Source organism: Ambystoma mexicanum, chromosome 4p (assembly GCF_040938575.1).
Source record: "Ambystoma mexicanum isolate Mex_15411 chromosome 4p, UKY_AmexF1_1, whole genome shotgun sequence".
In the NCBI taxonomy this organism is placed as follows: domain Eukaryota; kingdom Metazoa; phylum Chordata; class Amphibia; order Caudata; family Ambystomatidae; genus Ambystoma; species Ambystoma mexicanum.
Genome location: NC_090927.1, coordinates 478,494,140 through 478,512,438, shown reverse-complemented (window position 1 = coordinate 478,512,438; position 18,299 = coordinate 478,494,140).

The following is an 18,299-nucleotide window of genomic DNA, read 5'->3' as shown; positions in this document are numbered from 1 at the left end:
TCACTTCCCAAGGCGTTACAGGTTATATAGCGGTAAACCGCAAAATCTGAATACATAGGTTACAATGTTATTCCACCACTCTCATTGGCTAACACCCATAGAACTTGCTAATACTGCCCTACAGTCCCTGGACCGATTGGCCACACCCTAACTAAACCCATTCTCCTAAACAAATGGCCCACTACATCGTCACTGTTGAATCCAGGTACAGGATTGGTTGTTCCAACATATTGACACACAAATAAACTGTACCAGTCATGTAATGTGCACCCCTCTGATCCAGGTGTGTTCAAAGTAAACTTGTGAGGCCAACTCTGCTTTTATAAGACAATAGGCCATCTCATTGTACCAGATGCTGCAGTGCACCCTCAGCTGCACCCCCAACCTTGTACCGAATGAATTGGCATCATCCCTGCTCCTCCTAACCCACTTCCAGACACGGCTCCCGCTTATCTCCTTCAAATCCCAGGTGCCCGGTTACGATGTGACTGGGGCAACGCTCTTGTGTCCAAATTTCAGGGATTTATTTGCTTTAGTTGTACGTTTACTTGTAAATCAGATGGAATGCCAGAAGGAGGGCTCAAAAGTTGGAGGGTGGAAATAGAAGAGAGTTTCCATTTTCAACCTGTAGAGGAGAAAACCATTTACTTACTCCTCTCACAATTTAAACCCACAAATGATCTGTCATGCAATGCAAGCATGTACAGCTAAACGCATGGCAGAGAATCTGACATCATTCACTACATTATTTGTGAATAAATCACTACTGGAGGGCCAGGTCCCTAAAGCTTTAAAAAAGGCACTAGTAAGATCTCTATTAAAAAAATCCAATTTGGACCCGAAAACATTGAAGAACTATCGGCCAGTGGCCAATTTGATTTGGCCAGCAAAGATATTGGAAAATGTTGTCTGTGTACAGTTTCAGGTGTTTGTGGACAAAGATAACCTGTTAGACAAGCTTCAATCCAGATTCCGTCCCAATCATGGGACAGAGTCGGCACTCTTGGCAGTACATGAGGATTTGTTGGAGGCTGCGAACAAGGGTTTTATTGATGTTGGACCTGTCTGTGGCCTTTGATACGGTGGATCACTGTATCATGAAACAACGCATCATGAAGGTAGGGAAGACATCAGAACTAGTAAAGAAATGGTTCAGATCCTTCCTAAAGGATAGAATGCAGAGAGTGGTTGCTTGAAGGTTTCACATCAGAGTGGATATGCTTGGACTGTGGGGTACCTCAGGGTACATCTCTGTCCCTGTTGATTTTTAACCCATATATCCACCTAGTGTTTGACATATTTCGGAAGTATGGGCTTCAGTTCTATTCTTAGGCCGTTGATACACAGGTTTACATTGAGATAAAAAGCATGGAGGAAGCATTTGTGTATGAATGACAATGAATGAGCTCAATGGGTGGATGGCAGATAATCAATTACAGCTTAATGCTGCCAAGATCGAGATGATACTGTTCAGCCCAAAAGGGAAAATGTTAGTAGAGAGACAGAAAGCACCTCTGTTGATTCTGGGGGAACAACTTAAATATGTTAACAAAGTGAGGAATCTGGACTGTATAAGGCAATCGAATCTCAGCAGTGAAACCCAGGTGGGGGCCAAAGTCAAAGCAGTCTTTCACACACTCCAGGTATTGCGTAATGTGCTTCGTTTTATCCCGGCGGAAGATCATGCAGTAGTGGTGGAAGCCATGACTAGCCCCCACCTAGACTACTGTAACAGCCTGGAGCCCCGTCTAAACAGATTCCCAGATTGGAGAGAGCTCAAAAAGCAGCAATCAGGCTAATTGGACAGTTGAGGAAAAGGGACTACGTAGCTGCATTTCGAAGATCCCAACACTGGCTCAAGGTAGAGGACAGAATAGCATTTAAAGTGGCGTGTCTGATCTATAAGTGCTTGAATGGACTCACCCCTGAATATTTAGTGGATAAGATTATCCGTTACTGTCCACGCAGAGATCTCCACTCAAGAGAAGAACTCTTGATTTGTGAGCCAACGTCCAATTTGGTCTTTGAGGAGACAGAAAATTTGGGGTGTTTGGTCCGAAACTATGGAACCAACTACTGTTAGAGATTAGGTCTTCTAAATCCCTAATACTGTTCAGAAAGAGTTTGAAAACCTTCCATTTTAGATAGTCTATCCCTTCACAGAATACATAATTGAATCTATACTCTGAATTGTCACCTAATAGTGAACATCTGCACCCATATATAGTTTATTCTGTTTGGTGTGCAATAGAAATATTCAAAATCAAAATTAAATGATTGCTCCTTGGGTGCGAACTAACATAGAAAACATTGCTGCAAAAAGAAAAATGCACTCAACACCTCGCCTAATGTGCTAAGTAGGTGGAGTACTCAACATTAACTGGGGTTTACTTGTACCCAATCTAACCCCTCGTTGGGACCATATTCATGCATGGTTCATATGTAAAATAAACACATCTACCACAACAATTTCAGTGTGTGAATTAAAACATTTTTATATATATTCTTTTTTAGTGCTCTGAATAATAAAACAACAATCAACAAAAAAGACAGTATATTCAGTATTGGATTGTAACTCAAAAAATCGATTACATCATGAACATATATGGAGAAAAGTGTTTTTTTTTTCTTTCATCATTTTTGAATCACATATTTTCACATAAATAGTAAAATTTCTGGGGAACGGGAAAGAGTATTTGTTTTTGGAGCTGAGCCAAACAGAGCCACTGCTCCACCTAAGAGCATGGGCCTCATTACTCATTATTGAATTTGATTCTATTCTTGACAGAAAGTAACAGAAAGACAAAGGAGCTCTTTCAGGATGCAGTGATGTGATTGAAACATAAACTGCATTCTTGTTTGTGGATTCCTTGGAGTTTTGGAATCTGTTTTTGTAAAAACTACACAGCAGTATTTATGTTTGTGTATATCTTGGTATGTGAACAAGCAACGTGTTAGTTGCGAAACGCGTAATATCCAGCTTCATGTGTTTTCACTGTTCAGGGATCCGCTAATTGAAGATATAACTATATGTTTGTCAATGAACATCTTCAAGTGGCAAATAAATTGCCATTGCCAATAGATGTTATTTTTTACACTTTTACATTTGTGGTTGCTCTTAATAATTAAAGGTAAGACCATTTGTGTGTCCATTGACAACAACAATTGCAAAAATTATTGGCTTTGCCAATGTTTGTTATTGTGTACCTTTGTACACACTGATTATAGTAACTGAATCTACTTTGATTTGTTTTTTAATAAACAACTGCAACCTCATAAGTATTGTCTTTGCCAATTATTGTTTTCTCATGAAGTTGTACACAAGTGATTGCTCATATTACTTGAAGCTTCAATCATTTGTTTGTCAGTGAGCAACTACAAAGGCAAAGACTATTTGCATTGCCAATACATGTTACTTTGAATACTTCTACACTGGCGATTGGTAAAAGTAAGTGAAGCTGCAACCATTTCTTTGTCAATTAAAAAGTAAAAACATCACATGTTTTGGCTTTGGCAATGCTTGTTGTTTCATATGTAATTACACAAGCGATTGGTCATACTAATTGAAAATGTAATCATTTGTTTGTCAAGGAACAAGCATAAAGGGAAGGATTTTTTCTTTGCCAATGCTTGTTATTTCATATATTGTTCACACTGATTGGTGGTAGTAGTAGTAATTGAACTTATGACCATTCATTTGTCAATGAACAACTGCAACTGGATAAATAAATGGCGTTGCCAATGCTTGGTCTTTCCTACATTTGTACACAAGTGATTGGTCAGAGTAATTTAAGCTACGAGCATTTGTTTCTCGATGAACAACTGCAAATACTTTTTTGTCAATAATTGTTTTTTTCGTACATTTGTACAGCTGTGCTTAGTCCTAGTAATTGATCATGTGCTTGTCCCTGAACAACTACAAAACGCAAAACTATTAGCTTCAGCAATGCTTGTTATTTGGTTTAGATATTTACACCAGCGATCGGTCATAGTAATTGAAGCTTTCACCATTTGTTTGTTAATGGACAACTACAAACACCAAAAGTATTTTCTTTGCCCATGCTTATTTTTTCCTACATTTGCACACAGGTCATTGGTCATAGTAATTGAAGCTATGAGCATTTGTTTTCTTTCATGTGTTTTTACATCTCTGATTAGTTGTACTAATTGTAGTAATTGAAGATATGACCATTTCTTTGCCAAAGAACAACTACAAACACCAGAAGTGTGGTCTTTGCCAATGCTTGTTACTTTATTCATTTAGGTACAATGATTTGTGTTTGTATTTATTTATTTATTTATAAAGCGCTTATAATATTAAATATGGCATCTGTTATGACATGAAAAGAAAAAACCTTAGTATTACAGATGGTGTGAGATATAGCATGACAAAACCCTTGAAATGTGGTGAGAAAATGTTATTTAAGAAAGAGTTCATCAGAAACAGTTCAATGCAACAAACCCCTTTAAAATCAATGATGCTAAGGTGAAGATTTAACACAACAAACCTTTAAAATGTGGGCTGTGTGGTCAGTGAACATGGCCAAAGGCTGTGTGGCAAGTGACCCACAGACCTCCCATAGGGGTAAAGTGGTCAGAGGGCCTGGCCACAGACCCACCCCAGTGTCTACTTTGGGTGGCTTAGTGTTAGAAACCTGAGGGTATTCTCACTCCTAATCCCCTAGTATTCTCTGTGCAAGTGGCCAGGGAAAGGCCATCGCTATTGGATCCCAACACTGGGGGGCGGAGAAGCGAGGGAGGATCTCCTGGGTGGAGGGTCCTTGGAGACTGGGGGTGGGGTGCCCTTGGGTGAGACATGGTATTCCCATTCCCTATTGACAACCAACCCAACCCTTCCCCAGCCTTCATAGGCTGTTATAAGCCAGTTCCCCTCATTGCTCCACAAATGACACTTGACAGTACTGGGACGAAGAAGAGGCAATTAAGAGCAATGAAGACTATCCTCTTTTACCACTCTGGTACTGGGACGAGGAAGAGGCCTGCTAAGATCTATGAGGGTCAGGCATGTCTCTTTGATTGTGGTCAGACAGGGCTAATTGGACATTCTCACCTGCAGCCTGTCACCCGACCACTGGTGACCCCCAAATGACGTCCCTGTCTGGGAAATCTGAGTTGTTTAGGGATTTGCATAGTCTGCAGATTGCTTTAGAGATGGTCCTCCATGGCATAACAATGTTAGGTACTGCCAAAATAACTACCGCTGGAGATATGTGAAACATAGCTTAGCAGAATGAATACCTTTATATATTATTTCATTGAAAGCACATAATCCAGTCTATGTTTATGGGTAAAAATCAAATGTTATTTGAATTCCTTGACCTGAAAGTCATATTTTAGTTTTGACTATTAGGTGGTGCGCGCGACTTATAAGCTGGCACTATTGCATTGAAGTATATGGGATGTTGGAAGGGACACGTGGGAAGGGACACCCAAAGATGTGTCTGCCCTGGGAGCATGGCAGAGACCTCCTATAGCTCCTCACAGGACCTATAGAGCTAGAGGGAGCTAGAGGGGCTGGTGGTATCCTCCCTGCCAGTAACACACACTGAACACGCACTCCTTGGGCAGAAGTATAATCAAGGTAACCGGTAAGCATAAAGACTCACTTTGCATGAGCAATCGATCCACAATCATTTAATAAAACATCTAACACGTTCTGCAGTTACACATATTCGGCTACAAAGAGGCGTGCAGTCTATATTGTTGAAAACATCATAAAATATCAATCTTAAATTAAGATTGCAGGGTGAATGAGCCCATGCTAAGACACAGAGCATACCCGCATTGGCCCCTGACACCGATGCACCTATTGACAGGAAATGTCTTATGCGACCTGAATAAGTAACGCTTATACTATTTTGAAAAGTGACACTACCTGAACATACACACGGGTGCATAAGATAAAGCAAAAGAAAAGCACAACCCCAACTGAAGCAAATCTCTTGTGCTCACTCATGAAACCTGCACACTTAGAGTAGGACTTAATTTAAGCACACAATCATGCATTAAGACCAGAATCTGCCACAGTTCCAAAACAAGGCAGACATCCACTTCCGGATAAGAGTACAATCTTACGGGTCCATACCATTGGCCGATGTGTCATGTACAAATACCTATTCATATAAATTAAACCGATTGGTAGTTATTCTGTGGGTCACTAACTGGTGGGCATGCATTGTTTGGACACTTTATTTTCTCTGTGAAGGCATGCATTGTTTGGCACATTGATGAACAAGAAGTTTATGCAGTAATGGGCAAGCTTCTTATGGGATTTAAGTAGTCTGTGACACAATAACTGATGTACAACCATTCTAAGAAGAGGAACTAACGCAAGACATATCCCTAGCAGTTTAACGGATGGGCAGAGATGCTTCTAGCAGTACCTGATTGACAACCATTTGCCGCTCTCCTGATTGGACGAGGGACTCATGCCCCACCTCCCCCATCTGTCCCTTGCACTGCTACCTTCTCTAAGTGTTCTGCAATTCCCCAGCTTAGTTTTGCACTCTATACACACATGCATACATAGGCACATGCATCTTAGACATCCACCTGATGGGTGCTCCCAGGGCTCCGGGCCAGATTGCATCTAGTTAGACACACGTGTGTGAGTAATGGTCAATCATTGTGCTGTGGCATGCTTTCCCAGATGAGCAAACCAAATGTTGGTTTTATAGGCGTGGTGTGTAAAGAACACTTCCATTGGGTACAGGAAGGGTTTGCATGCTACAGAGCAATAATCATTCTGGACACTGTTGCAAATCTTGAAGTACTAACTTATTTTAAGAGTTTTCCTTCGGGCCGGTTAAAAAATCCTACAGCATTTAAGCCAATATATTTCAAAAGGTGTTATTCAAAGGGGATACATAGGGCTTTGCTAAAACAAATATTGCCCTAAACGCTGCTCAGTCACTCAGTGACTTGAAGACTTAATGCACCCTTAGGGATCTGGGCAGAATGTCATGACAGAGTAACTATATTGCATGCACAATGCATGTATTTGTTTATTGCACAAACCTCAGAGTTTTCAAAACCCATAATTCATGGGGATGATGTCATATTCATGATTATTTTCTAGAATTCATGGACATTACATAATTCCCACCGATTATGGATTCCAACCAATCGAAATCTAGAATATTGACTTGCTCAATTGTACGCATTGCACTTATGCCTATTTTCTCAACCATATACAATAAAAAATAAATAATAATCAGCAGCAATCATCACACCAAAACAAACACCACAATATGAGTCAACATTTCAGGCTTTCCGCAGCTGAAAAATGCAGACAGCAGCTGTGAAAACCCATTCACTCCACAGAACAAAATGATTTTACAATTCTATACCTATTATTAACCACTTGGTTTTTGGCCTCAGTTTATCTTTCCTCCTGAAGCCCTTGATGGCAGTACTGAAAACGAATGCAGGTTTATTCAATACAAATCCTTTTGTACCTGACCAAGCAATGTTCTGTTTGTCTTTATTCTAATGTCACTTCCTTATCCTTTCTACTGTTCTCGTTTTCCTTTCCCCCACAGACCGCAGTCCGGTTTACCCCTGACACAATGCATCACTATCCAGACAAGCCTTCGTGCTGTGGGAGGGAGGGGCGCAAATGCTTACTAACATGACATACAATAAGTCATATCTCTATTTCACAGTATACAAAATACAGTACAAGGCCTGGCTCACACTGATCCGGACGTGGTGGCCGGGCACTTACCTCAAACTGAACCCAGCTGAGATGGAATTCTGACCCCTCACCAACAGCGCAGAGCAATCCCAGACCCAGACTTGACTACCAATCAAGAACCTCAAGGACTTCTGCTCTCAGCTGACACACACACCCAAGCCTCTGTGATTCCACCTAGACACTTCTTCCCCAAAACAAAAATAGAGAAGACAACTATTCTATTGATTATGCAGAAAATAAAGACCTTCTAAGCATCCCCCAGCTTCAGATCCACTGTGCTAGCCCTGATCTCATCTCATCTGAATGGTGGAAACATGCTGCACCCAACCCTATCCACAACCAACTTTGCAGCGGTGAGAAGCATCATCCACACCACTGTCAAGCTGAGCAAAGGCATCTGCAAATTCAACCACATGATGCCAACATTTATCAAACATCACTGGATACGCCTACTGTGACGGAATGACTACTTCAATGCAGAAGTACAGTACAGTACTGTAAGTACAGTAATGTATAGTGGCTAAACCGCCTTCTTAACCCCACACTGCTACTAAAACAGCAGTGATCCCAATCATAAAGGAAACAGGTACAGCCCAAAGGTCAAACATCTTCACCTCTTTTGGTAGCTCAGGCTAAGGGCAGCCCATACTCTTCCGGTGGGGTGTGAGCTGATACAGTTGCAACACAATCAACAGTGGTACAGTAATACCGGAATATTGTGATGTCCAACCAATTTTTTATGAAAATAAAATGTTTACTATAAGCTAACAATGCCTGACCCTGTAAAAGGAAACAGTGACAATGCAGCCTTTGAAAATAAAGGGACATTCTGTGTGAAGACAGGGGTGCACTGAATTGATTTAAGCAGCAATTGTCGAGATTTAAGGATATGTCTTTTAAAAGGTAAACGAAGATGTGTAAAAGTAATTAGGGATTTCAAGGCATACAAAGGAGACAGGGCCTCTATAAATACCTTAGGTTCTTGTCTTTGGTGCTCAACAGCGTTATTCTTCTTTGAAGCCTTCTGTATTCACATGTATGGCAGAGGACTTTGGGATAGACTGTATCCACAGCATAGTTCCAGGTGAATCTTGTCTTGAAGTTTAAAGTTGAATCTTCAAAGGGTAGGATGTCCTTCCCTTATGAAGGCAAACTGCTACAGTCGATTGGTGCAAGGCCCGCCTTTTCTTAGGAGTCATGTTTAGGCCGCAGTAATAAGTGTCCTTTGCCTTATGAAGTCCTATGCAAAGTGCTTTGTCTGGGGGAAGTGGCGAGGGCTGGGGGGGACAGAATCCAAGATGGTGGAACCCTTCTCCTAGCCTAAACCTTCCTCTGGCTACTCTAGCTCCACCCCCTTCCCATGACTGCCTACTTCAAAAGGGCTGCAGTGATCAACACCATGGTGTGAAGGGAGCTTTGTTATATGAAGACTTTCTTTCCCTGTGGACTTCCTGAGGAGAGTTTCTGTGCCATGAAGGAAGGTGTTGCCTTCCTCAAAGGGATAAAAACACAAGTTCCTGAGGCAGGGACCCACATGCTTATTGAGCAGCCACCCAGGCTGGGCACCTAATATACACCAGCCCTGTCATGACTAGAGCATTGCTCACAAAGCCGACACTATTATGACATCTAAATGCTGTGGCTGTATAATTGTGTGATTGCCCATATACCATACCCAAACATTGCACATATTTATAGTTTAACATTTCACCAGGCTGACTAGGGTATACAGATATTATGTTTTGATTCAGAGGTGAAGACGATTAAAGAACACCTCTGCCTGTGTCCCAGTTGCTGTCAGGAATGCACATGTGAACTTTGAACCTGCCCTGCAGAGCAGTTGCTGGAGATGGTAACAGCAGAGATACATGAGTGCACTATCATTTTGGCATGGAAAATTATGAAAAAGGGGTCTGGTTAGCAGACCTCCCTTTCAGAAAGAGAACTACCTGCTTCTTTTCCTTTTGAAAACCCCCCAAAATCTAAGTCTTTTACACTCTTGCAGATGGTATTTTGAAACACCTACAAACACTCGTCACCTTCAAAGCCACATGGCTCATATAGAAAAAGTTTTAAGTAATGGGTAATCCCTATTTTTTGTTAACGGGGGGTCTAATCTGAAGGAAGGGACAATCTATAAAGGAGAAAAATGAAAAACAGATTGACTACCCCTCTCTTTTAGTCTTGTATGGATCTTAAGTGAGAGTTAAAGGCCTCCTAACTGTCTCATTGGTTAGGAAGTCGCCAGTGGAGAAAAATTGCACTGAACGCTGCAACTTGTAACAAATGTTCTATCTCTTTAATGATTATAAAACATCTTAAAAAACATTTCTAAATTGATACTCAATCATATCACTCATTCTACATTCATCTCATCTAACAGGGGAGTTCTAAAGTGAATATAAATCTTTGTTGGCATAACATTTCAGTCTAAGTATGCATTTTTGACATGGGAAAAAAACATTGGATTTTCCTTAAACAGTCGACATATGTTTCGGCCCGTTATACCACTTTTGTCAGCAGTGGTCACTAGAATAAGTATAAGGCCATCTTCAGGACACCAATTGCTTTGTGGTTGATCAATCTTGTTCCCCTTTTAGTACACACACATCTGCAAAAAAATACATACATAAGTGTACGTGTATTAATCTCATATAAAACTCTACTATAAAACAATTGTTTAAAAAAAGACAGAACAAATTGTGTATCTCAACTTTAACTGAATTTAAGAGCGATGGCTAGTTTTATGTTATTCTAAACCTGCCTTCACCCCATTAAGTCCATGTTATACAGTTTAGACTATTGAGAATGATCAGACATTGGGTGTCACTAACTGTGAAACTACCCTAGTCTCAGGTTTTCGTCACTAATGGGAAACCCTATAATCTAACTTTTTTGAACATTTTTCAAAATGACTACATATATTAAATGCACTTACATGTCCACATCTTGTACTTGTGTGACTAGGATTCTTTCTTGAATGAACTGCGATTGTCTCGCTGTCTGGGCTTGTTATACTCAAACCTCCTCTCAAAGGTAACTTGAGTTAACCTCTGCGGTGTTGGCACCTGCAGTTAATTAAAACAACTGTTTAGATATGGCACCTGTAGTTGATCCAAAACCACTGTTTAGATATAACAATGTTTATCTCATAACTCTTAGATGATAGGTGGAAAAATAATAACTTACAGTTTGACTTCAGCTGTTTGTGCATGAAAGGTCGTTGATGCCATTGTTGAATACTGCCAGGTTCCTTCTGATGGATTAGAATGAACCAAAAGGCCGTGAATGGGTTTATTTCCTGTGGCAACGGAAACGCCATCACCCTCGGCAATGTTGGTGCGGTGTGATGATACTGTGGAGTGCTATTTCCATATCTGTTAGTGCAAACGAACAGCATATCTACGCTCATTCTTAAAGAAGTTTGTTCCATTCTATGGCGATGTTGAGGCCGTGTTTCACAGTGTCAAGGTTGTATATCCATTTCTGCTCACATCTGGTCAGATTGAGGTCCATGTTGCCACCCCTCGGGGATGGTTGGATCACTTGGATCACACACCAAAGTAATTCTGTATATTTGTGCTGTTTACAAATATAATGAGCCACCAGGGGTTTGTTGCCCATTTTATTTCGAATGCAGGATTTGTGTTCGCAGATTCTTTGGTGTACCTGTCGTTTGGTTTTACCTATATAAACTAAATCACATGGGCATTTAATGGCATATACCACCCATTTGGTGAGGCAGTTAGTAAAAATCTTCAACTGTATTGTGGTGTTACATAATTGAATACTTTTCATTGTCATAGTCTGTGCGCATACAGAACAATTGCCACAACGATGATGACCTACCACCGGTGGTAAGCCCCACAATTGGGTTTGGGTGGTGATTGCCCTTGAAGGTCTCGGGTATGTATGGACTAAAAAGTCTTTTATATTGCGTTGTCTTTTGAATGCAAAACGGGGCATTGAAGGATTAAAGTCTTCCATTTTGATCATATGACAGTGTCTTTTAATGATTTTCCTGAGATGGCTGCTGATAGGGCTGTATGTACTTACACATGTTATTTTGTCTTCTTTATTCCGTTGAATCGGTTCTAGGCATGTGGTTCTATTCATGTGTAGTGCTCTTTTATATGCCTGATGAACAGTTTTTTTTGGATACCCTCTATCTTGTAGACTTCTCTTTAAGGATTTTCCATGCTGTTTGTACATCTCTACTTGTTTACAGTTCCTGCGAACGCGCAGAAATTGCCCATATGGCAAGCCTTCTTTCAGGCCCAAGGGGTGAAAGCTGTGATAATTAAGCAACGTGTTTTTATCTGTCGATTTTCTGTAGAGGCTAGTTGCTATGTCTCCTGTATTTGTTTTTTGTATTTGGAGGTCCAGAAATAGAATGGTATGTAGATCTGTATGAATGGTGAACTGTATGTTAGTGTTTTGAGTATTCAACCATTCATGAAAAAGTGCCAAATTGTCTGGTGTATCTCTCCATATCTTATAGACATCATCTATATATCGTAGCCATGTTCTGATTGATTTGGAGAAAGGATTTGATGGATCAAAAATGGAATGTTGTTCCAGGTCGTCCATATATAAGTTAGCCAAATCTGGGGCAAAAGTTGCTCCCATGCTTGTGCCTTTAAGTTGGTTGTAGTACCGGCCGTTATATAGAAAGAAATTTTCTGTGAGGGCTAGTCTAATGCATTCTAAAATAAATGCCGTAGGGACGCTATCAAGTGTTCTACTGCGTCTGTCTAAATACTTCGCCATCACTCTTAAACAGTCGTTTTGTGGGATACTTGTATACAGACTAACCACATCCAAGGTAACCAAGATGTCCGATGGATTTAAATGAAACGTTTCTAATGTCTTGAGCATGCTGGTGGTGTCTTTTACATACGATGTCAATTGAGACACAAAGGGTCTGAGAAACCAATCAGAATACATAGAAAGGGGCTCAAGGATTGAATTAATGGCCGCTACGATTGGTCTTCCCGGAGGTGTTTTGTCATTTTTGTGAATTTTGGGTATGATATAGAAAGCCGGGGTGGTGGGATGTGTATTGACTAAAAAGTATTTCTCCTGCTGATCTATCCAACCCTCTTCCATCGCATGTTTCATAAGACTAGCTATTTCATCTTGGAGCTTTGGTGTGGGGTCCTGTACCAGTTCCCTATATGAAGTATTGTCATTCAGATGTTTCATGACTTCTGTTTCATATACGTCTTTTCCCCATAGGACTATGCCTCCCCCCTTATCAGCTGGCTTGATTATAAATGAGTCATTTAGCTGTAGGGATTTAAGTGCCTCTCTTTCCGATCTTGTGAGATTGTCTCTGGAATTGTTTTCAGTGTTAATTGTTCCTTGGATTTCGTGAGAAATCCTTTGTTCGAACGCGACTATTGCTGGGCTGACCATTGCATTAGTGGGGGTAAATTTGGAAGGAGATTTCAGACCTGTAGTTGTTGATTCTTTTCTAGAGGACGTAGGATTCCTGAAAAAATAATTAAGACATATTTTTCTATAAAATTGTTGAAGTTCCATTTCGGTCTCAAAAGATTTTGCTCTTGTTGTGGGCACGAAGGACAGCCCTTTGGATAGAACACCTATTTCCGTGGCAGAAAGTTCATGAGAACTGAGATTAAATATGGGGACTACCAAGTCGGTGGAGGCCCCTGCCAGTTCCTGGTGTTCATATTGGGTGGTCCTTGGTTCTTGTTGCGGCCCCGTTGTCCTCGTCCCCGAAAAAATTGGGGTGGTGGTCCAGCTTGGTCATTGTCTGAGCCGCTACTTGTGGACGCATTAGAGGAATTGGAGAAGTTTACATAAGGTTTCTTCCTGTTTCCTACGTTATAACCTCTACCTTGATTGGCTTTCTGTAGATCTTCATAATTGCTTTCTACCAGATATGGGTAAGTTTTTGTCTCTTTATATTGTTCCACATCTTTCTTTAATTTCCAGATTTTTTTATCTAAAGTTAACTTCATGAATTTGCTAATTTCGTCTTCTATCTTTTCAAGGGTTGTCTTGATATCTTTAATGGTTTTGTCTTGTTTGATTTTTTCTTCTAATGCTGTTATTTCTGTTCTCTGTAGGTTTGCTTCTTCTTCCGCTGTATCTATGATTAATATCAATAGATCTCTTGAGCATTTGTTGCTGACCCCACTAAACTTGCATTTAAACTTAGAATTGTTGGTAAATACTCTTGGAGTGTTTTTTATTTGCAAACCCTCAGGTATTGTACCTGCTTTTAAGTAAGCCAGCATTAGTTGGCCATGGGATTCAGCCCGTATCAATTTTTTCTTTTTTTGCATCAGGAGGTCTGCATCGTTTGATTGTGATGCAGGGACTGCCTTATCAATGTTGTCACCCAGCAATAATGGCATACTCATAATCTTTTGATAGTATTCGTCTGTGAAGGAAACTAAATTTCCACTGTCCATTTTAACGGTTTTCAGTACACTGATATACGTTTATAGACACAGTTAACCCAACAACCAAGGGTTGTCCAAGGGAAGTTTTAAGTAATGGGTAATCCCTATTTTCTGTTAACGGGGGGTCTAATCTGAAGGAAGGGACAATCTATAAAGGAGAAAAATGAAAAACAGATTGACTACCCCTCCCTTTTAGTCTTGTATGGATCTTAAGTGAGAGTTAAAGGCCTCCTAACTGTCTCATTGGTTAGGAAGTCGCCGGTGGAGAAAAATTGCACTGAACGCTGCAACTTGTAACAAAAGTTCTATCTCTTTAATGATTATAAAACATCTTAAAAAACATTTCTAAATTGATACTCAATCATATCACTCATTCTACATTCATCTCATCTAACAGGGGAGTTCTAAAGTGAATATAAATCTTTGTTGGCATAACATTTCAGTCTAAGTATGCATTTTTGACATGGGAAAAAAACATTGGATTTTCCTTAAACAGTCGACATATGTTTCGGCCCGTTATACCACTTTTGTCAGCAGTGGTCACTAGAATAAGTATAAGGCCATCTTCAGGACACCAATTGCTTTGTGGTTGATCAATCTTGTTCCCCTTTTAGTACACACACATCTGCAAAAAAATACATACATAAGTGTACGTGTATTAATCTCATATAAAACTCTACTATAAAACAATTGTTTAAAAAAAGACAGAACAAATTGTGTATCTCAACTTTAACTGAATTTAAGAGCGATGGCTAGTTTTATGTTATTCTAAACCTGCCTTCACCCCATTAAGTCCATGTTATACAGTTTAGACTATTGAGAATGATCAGACATTGGGTGTCACTAACTGTGAAACTACCCTAGTCTCAGGTTTTCGTCACTAATGGGAAACCCTATAATCTAACTTTTTTGAACATTTTTCAAAATGACTACATATATTAAATGCACTTACATGTCCACATCTTGTACTTGTGTGACTAGGATTCTTTCTTGAATGAACTGCGATTGTCTCGCTGTCTGGGCTTGTTATACTCAAACCTCCTCTCAAAGGTAACTTGAGTTAACCTCTGCGGTGTTGGCACCTGCAGTTAATTAAAACAACTGTTTAGATATGGCACCTGTAGTTGATCCAAAACCACTGTTTAGATATAACAATGTTTATCTCATAACTCTTAGATGATAGGTGGAAAAATAATAACTTACAGTTTGACTTCAGCTGTTTGTGCATGAAAGGTCGTTGATGCCATTGTTGAATACTGCCAGGTTCCTTCTGATGGATTAGAATGAACCAAAAGGCCGTGAATGGGTTTATTTCCTGTGGCAACGGAAACGCCATCACCCTCGGCAATGTTGGTGCGGTGTGATGATACTGTGGAGTGCTATTTCCATATCTGTTAGTGCAAACGAACAGCATATCTACGCTCATTCTTAAAGAAGTTTGTTCCATTCTATGGCGATGTTGAGGCCGTGTTTCACAGTGTCAAGGTTGTATATCCATTTCTGCTCACATCTGGTCAGATTGAGGTCCATGTTGCCACCCCTCGGGGATGGTTGGATCACTTGGATCACACACCAAAGTAATTCTGTATATTTGTGCTGTTTACAAATATAATGAGCCACCAGGGGTTTGTTGCCCATTTTATTTCGAATGCAGGATTTGTGTTCGCAGATTCTTTGGTGTACCTGTCGTTTGGTTTTACCTATATAAACTAAATCACATGGGCATTTAATGGCATATACCACCCATTTGGTGAGGCAGTTAGTAAAAATCTTCAACTGTATTGTGGTGTTACATAATTGAATACTTTTCATTGTCATAGTCTGTGCGCATACAGAACAATTGCCACAACGATGATGACCTACCACCGGTGGTAAGCCCCACAATTGGGTTTGGGTGGTGATTGCCCTTGAAGGTCTCGGGTATGTATGGACTAAAAAGTCTTTTATATTGCGTTGTCTTTTGAATGCAAAACGGGGCATTGAAGGATTAAAGTCTTCCATTTTGATCATATGACAGTGTCTTTTAATGATTTTCCTGAGATGGCTGCTGATAGGGCTGTATGTACTTACACATGTTATTTTGTCTTCTTTATTCCGTTGAATCGGTTCTAGGCATGTGGTTCTATTCATGTGTAGTGCTCTTTTATATGCCTGATGAACAGTTTTTTTTGGATACCCTCTATCTTGTAGACTTCTCTTTAAGGATTTTCCATGCTGTTTGTACATCTCTACTTGTTTACAGTTCCTGCGAACGCGCAGAAATTGCCCATATGGCAAGCCTTCTTTCAGGCCCAAGGGGTGAAAGCTGTGATAATTAAGCAACGTGTTTTTATCTGTCGATTTTCTGTAGAGGCTAGTTGCTATGTCTCCTGTATTTGTTTTTTGTATTTGGAGGTCCAGAAATAGAATGGTATGTAGATCTGTATGAATGGTGAACTGTATGTTAGTGTTTTGAGTATTCAACCATTCATGAAAAAGTGCCAAATTGTCTGGTGTATCTCTCCATATCTTATAGACATCATCTATATATCGTAGCCATGTTCTGATTGATTTGGAGAAAGGATTTGATGGATCAAAAATGGAATGTTGTTCCAGGTCGTCCATATATAAGTTAGCCAAATCTGGGGCAAAAGTTGCTCCCATGCTTGTGCCTTTAAGTTGGTTGTAGTACCGGCCGTTATATAGAAAGAAATTTTCTGTGAGGGCTAGTCTAATGCATTCTAAAATAAATGCCGTAGGGACGCTATCAAGTGTTCTACTGCGTCTGTCTAAATACTTCGCCATCACTCTTAAACAGTCGTTTTGTGGGATACTTGTATACAGACTAACCACATCCAAGGTAACCAAGATGTCCGATGGATTTAAATGAAACGTTTCTAATGTCTTGAGCATGCTGGTGGTGTCTTTTACATACGATGTCAATTGAGACACAAAGGGTCTGAGAAACCAATCAGAATACATAGAAAGGGGCTCAAGGATTGAATTAATGGCCGCTACGATTGGTCTTCCCGGAGGTGTTTTGTCATTTTTGTGAATTTTGGGTATGATATAGAAAGCCGGGGTGGTGGGATGTGTATTGACTAAAAAGTATTTCTCCTGCTGATCTATCCAACCCTCTTCCATCGCATGTTTCATAAGACTAGCTATTTCATCTTGGAGCTTTGGTGTGGGGTCCTGTACCAGTTCCCTATATGAAGTATTGTCATTCAGATGTTTCATGACTTCTGTTTCATATACGTCTTTTCCCCATAGGACTATGCCTCCCCCCTTATCAGCTGGCTTGATTATAAATGAGTCATTTAGCTGTAGGGATTTAAGTGCCTCTCTTTCCGATCTTGTGAGATTGTCTCTGGAATTGTTTTCAGTGTTAATTGTTCCTTGGATTTCGTGAGAAATCCTTTGTTCGAACGCGACTATTGCTGGGCTGACCATTGCATTAGTGGGGGTAAATTTGGAAGGAGATTTCAGACCTGTAGTTGTTGATTCTTTTCTAGAGGACGTAGGATTCCTGAAAAAATAATTAAGACATATTTTTCTATAAAATTGTTGAAGTTCCATTTCGGTCTCAAAAGATTTTGCTCTTGTTGTGGGCACGAAGGACAGCCCTTTGGATAGAACACCTATTTCCGTGGCAGAAAGTTCATGAGAACTGAGATTAAATATGGGGACTACCAAGTCGGTGGAGGCCCCTGCCAGTTCCTGGTGTTCATATTGGGTGGTCCTTGGTTCTTGTTGCGGCCCCGTTGTCCTCGTCCCCGAAAAAATTGGGGTGGTGGTCCAGCTTGGTCATTGTCTGAGCCGCTACTTGTGGACGCATTAGAGGAATTGGAGAAGTTTACATAAGGTTTCTTCCTGTTTCCTACGTTATAACCTCTACCTTGATTGGCTTTCTGTAGATCTTCATAATTGCTTTCTACCAGATATGGGTAAGTTTTTGTCTCTTTATATTGTTCCACATCTTTCTTTAATTTCCAGATTTTTTTATCTAAAGTTAACTTCATGAATTTGCTAATTTCGTCTTCTATCTTTTCAAGGGTTGTCTTGATATCTTTAATGGTTTTGTCTTGTTTGATTTTTTCTTCTAATGCTGTTATTTCTGTTCTCTGTAGGTTTGCTTCTTCTTCCGCTGTATCTATGATTAATATCAA